Below are 5,143 nucleotides of genomic sequence, written 5' to 3'. Positions count from 1 at the left end.
TGTTCTTGCTTTATGTAGGCAATTTTTGTAGTAGTGTGGTTCTCCGCATCCCCAACATTGTAGTGGTGGTTTTGATGGCTGATCATTACTTAATTTATTGGTTCCTTTTGCTTGTCTATGTTCTGAATAAGCAGTCTTGGGTTGGTTCCTTGCTAGGAATTTGCTGAAAGGATTTTGCTGGAAATTTCTGCTGTTAGAAAATTTTGGATGTCTATTTGAAATCAAGCCTCTTCCTTTCTTATTCAACCCTCCTTTAGCTCCGTCATTTTTCTGTTTCATCTGCTGATAACATATGTGGGCCTTCCACATGTACATCATCCATCATTTTGGGGTTGTCAAATTCAAGTTTTCCTTCTTGAAATTGGGTAAGCTACTGATAGAACGCTGGATCGTAGTCTTTTCTTCTTGCATATAAGGCATAGTAGGGAGGTAAACGGGTGACATATTCATCTATGGTTAAGGTTCCCAATCTTAACTCGTGGAATTCCTTGCCTTTTTCGTCATAGTAACGTTCAGTTAAATATTTGTCTTTAAAATGTTTTTGAAATTCATTCCAGGTGACCTGCTCCTCATCAATTTTTCTCATTGATTTAATCTCTTCCCACCAAAGGGTTTCCTTCCCTCTTAACTGATAAACTGCCAATCGAGCTTTCAATTTATCCATGTATTCGTAAATTTGAAAATATTTTCTCATATCAATGAGCCAAGCTTCCGCTGCCTCCTCGGATTCTCCTTCAAAAAGTGACGGTTTAATCTTTTTAAATTCTCCTTGTAACTTAGATTTTTGTCTCTTTGTCTTGTGCTGGTCGAAGATATTGTCCGAGCGCCCTTCATAATCTTCCCCATGTTTTTCGGTTGACTTTGCATTTTCCTCTCCGTGCTGAGTTGTTGGGGTCTTCTCCCTATCTTCAGCACTGGGGTCTGGGTGTCGTTGATTCTGTCGATTGGATAGACTTCTTAGGATCTTCTCATATTCTAGACGGAGTCTTTCGTTGTTAGTTCTTAAATTGGTCATTTTTGCACAAAGCTATTGCTCAGTTTCAAGTAAGACTGCATTAGCTTAACGAGACTCTTTGCCCAGCTGAATCCAAATATCAAGATTAGCATTCACATAATTTGTTCCTAGTGAATTGGGTGGTCTTGGGCTCCTCTGCATTTTGCCCCTTTTTGAGTGGAGGCGATTTCTCTGTGTTCACATACAGATTCACTTAGTTAAATTACATAGATCACATTCATTATTTACATGTATATAATTTTCCCAAGAGTCTCAGTGTTCAAATGTGAGACTCTGATACCATTTGTAAATAAATAAATAAATTATTACTACCCATTAACAAATATTATTTCATACCATAGTTGATATATAACTTGTATAATGATATACAACTTAATATATGTATATGTGCCACAAAGGCTGGTGTGGTTCCAAAAGCATGTCTTGTTACTTAATTTTAGCATTACTACCCACAGTTGGCTCTGCCATATCGTGAGGGCTCGTATGGCCTTCCACGTAATAAAAGGAATGTTACTTGCCTTTGGAATCAATGTAGGTTGTACAAGACTCCACGCGGCTCGATCTCCAACGATTACATAGTGGGCAGTTGTCCTTCGTTCTACTCTCGTTGTGATAAATGGTATGAATCTTGTCCGTTGATCAGGTCAGAGGCATTCGACGGTGGTGAGGGCTTCAGGCTTATCCATCTACCCAATACCCCTCCTCTCGTTGATACGCAACTCATTTGCAACTCAGGGTTGAGGGTTTTTGGTTGCTCTGCAACCTTTCGCTCCTGTCTGTGGTTCTCTGTCTTGGCCTCCAGGCTTTATGGCTTCGTCTGTTTGTCTTTCGCGAGGAGCTAACCCCGAACTCTTTCTTTCTGTGGTTCTAGTTCGTTGTTTCAATCATACTCTGACTTCTTTGGAGGATATTCTAGCATTTATGGTTGATATATCCCTTTGTCGGCCAGGTTTGGCATCCAACTCTTCATGTGCTACGACCAATGGCGATCATCTTCTATGGTATGAAATAGGTAGGATTTTAATCTAAGAACAAGATCTTGCAGTAGTTTATCATGTTTTCTTACAATGATTTATACTTCTACCTTCTGTACAATTTTCTAACCCTAAAAGGTATGGATATGCAGCTGGATGATACCAAGCTGTGACCTATCGAACTCAGGTAAGACTCTTTTATTCCAAAAGCTCTTATCTGCATTGTAGAAAATTGCCTCGGCTTTTTCTTGCTTGTTTGCTAATATCCGACAATGATTTTTGTTGCAGGTACACTACTATTTCGTAGGATTGTCTTTAAGGTTTATCCTTGGGTTTTTCAGCGGTCATGCGTTCTCACAACCTTGCAATTGGCACAGGTTGGAAACTCATTTCCCGGCTCCTCAAGGTTAATCTGATGCGGGTTATGACTCGATGATTTGGTGAAACATTTAGTTTGAATTTTCCATGCGCCCTAATATAAGGCAGACTGTTTTAATTATGTTTCACTTCGAAGAACGACAATTTTAAGTTTCTTTAAGTTGCTAGGTGTAAATGCCAGTTTTTGTATATAATTATTCTTTTTGTTAAGGCCATAATTATTAAGGAGAGTTAGAGAAAACCTCTCTCGTCCATGTCTGGGTTTTTTTATGAGAACTCTGTTAAATAGCCTAAACTTATTAAATTATATATCCAGTTGTATATATGATTTTCTTGCACCATCGTATTTATGTTTTTAAAGATCTGCTTGGTGTTTGATATCGAAGTTTGGGTTGTGGGATTCATATTTAGTTTGAAACTTTATCACTGTTTTGGGTTTATTGCTATCCCTCTGCATGAGGGTTAATTCCTCTAGGATTCGCTCTATTCATTTCTATAATGTTGTGGTTGTAAAAAAAAAATCATTGTAATCCCATGAAACTGCATTCTTCATTGATTGTAGCCAGAACTCACCTTAAGGTTTTTTTTATGCATTCGGTCGAAATCTAAGGTTTAGATTTGATTCTGTCTATGACCTCTTAGTTGTCTCTAACTTGTCAAGGGGTAGATAAATTGAAAGGAAAGAGGGATTCTAAAATTCATTAGGGTTTGTAGGTGATAGATTATTCATACATATGTTTTGCTTACCCATAATTTAGTAGAAAGAAAGAAAGGATTCAGTGACCTTATTGCACATTTATATTTAGATCATTTATAAAAAGGAAAACTAAGTAAATGAGATTTCATGAACATTTGGTGCGATATTTAATGCTAGTTCGTATTTATTTTACTGAGCATTATTGTTTACTAATGTATAATAATCATTGAATCCACTATTTTGCTAATGCACTTTTATAACTGATTATTATTGTTTAGTTCCTACTCTTAGGAATAAATAATTTCTCATACCGTTATACCATCCTGTAGTTATAGACTAGATTACTTATTTGTTCCAAATGTGTAAATGGGTCAATCCAACTTTGTTTGGAAAGTCACACCGAGATTTTATCCAGTTATAGTCAATTCCTTGGGCCTCATGACTCCACGGTCAAGCCTAAGTCTTGCACTCAGATGACTGTGAAAATGAGTATCTTACCACTGGTATCTGTCTCCCAGCTCAAGGATAATCCTCTTCCCCTCCTTTCCCTTTCGGGCAAATAGTTATATTATATTATCATGTCCAAATTCCTAATTAATCATAATTAGATAACAACTTGTTATCTAGCTTTCTAGCGTAAGTCAATGTCACAAAGTAAAATAAATGCAGTAAATCATAAAACTGAGTTAAATCACCACAGTAAATCTTTCCTGGAGTGTGGGGTGTTACAACTACTTTATACATTTTATACATCATAATAAAAGTGACACTATTGATATTTTATACTTTTTTTAATTAAAACTAACCAAATACATATATTCAATTTAAGTTTTTATTATAATTGATATTAGTTTTTTATTTAGACAATATTATTTTTATTTAAGAAAAAGATACATATCAACTTGAAACTAAGTATGGAAAAAAATACACACTTTATTTGTATTGAATTATAAAATCCACCTCTCACACAATAATTAAAATAAAATATCTTATCCTGTGTTTTCTTAGATTAACTTAAATACATTATTTAAAAAAAAAACAATATAATTAAAAATGTTTTATCAATAATTTCTCTTAAATATATGAGAATGCATTAAAAAAAATCTCTTTTTTTGACATTACAACCAAACTTATATGGTATCATTATTTTATATTTTGAACATGTGTAATGATAAATCTATATAATAATAATTTGAAAAAAGGTTCTCCGAAGTATATGCAAATGCATTCCGCAATTTAATTACATGTTTATAGTATTACATTTAAATTTATATAATAATCACTGTTTTATATTAATAATCACTGTGATAACTAGGGCTGCCAGCCACGGAGACAAGTCTGATTAGTTAAATGTGTAAAGTTGGGTCTCCTAACTTGCATAATTTCCATTCAACAATTTTGAGTTTGTTAACTGCTATACTCTCACATCAGATGAATCTAGGCGATTGCCAACTGGGTCTATGTTATGCGTTGTACGTTGGGTTTAGGCAATTGCCATCTGGGTATGTACTGTGCACTGTAAGCTTGGGGCATGCCATTGGTAACTTGCATATCATTCATTGTAAGGAAAAGCATCTTCCTTATCCTGGTGCTCTGAACGAACAAAAATAAAGTTTCTTCTCTCTTTAGTGAAATGGCTAAATGGTTATTCGCCATACAGAACAAACCTTAAAAACATGTTACATGGTCGAGGAAAAGATCGTCTAAATAAGGAATGTTTGAGATATGTCATTATCTTACTGTGAAATATTGAAAAAAAAGCAGTGCGCCTAGACCGAGAAAAGGGAAAACAATATGTTGGATATGCAATTAAACATTTTATTAAGACGACACGTATAAAACAGAGTTGTCAATGGACATGATCACTTGCAACAAATGGTAGCTACTCCAAAATGCTTCAACTTACCATATTATTTGTTTCACATGATTACCTGAAACAAGAGTGACCTGGGAATGGATATCCAACGACATAGAAAACCATCGAAGCAGCGTGAGTTGGAGAATGCTTACTTATTTGGACAGCGCTATCACAGACGCGTAGGGTTATATCCTATTCAAACCTAAAGCATTTCGTGTATA

Source organism: Pinus tabuliformis, chromosome 6 (assembly GCF_031772625.1).
Source record: "Pinus tabuliformis cultivar Carrire ecotype Pingquan chromosome 6, CPIR1, whole genome shotgun sequence".
In the NCBI taxonomy this organism is placed as follows: Eukaryota; Viridiplantae; Streptophyta; class Pinopsida; order Pinales; family Pinaceae; genus Pinus; species Pinus tabuliformis.
Note: the sequence above shows the minus strand (reverse complement) of the source record.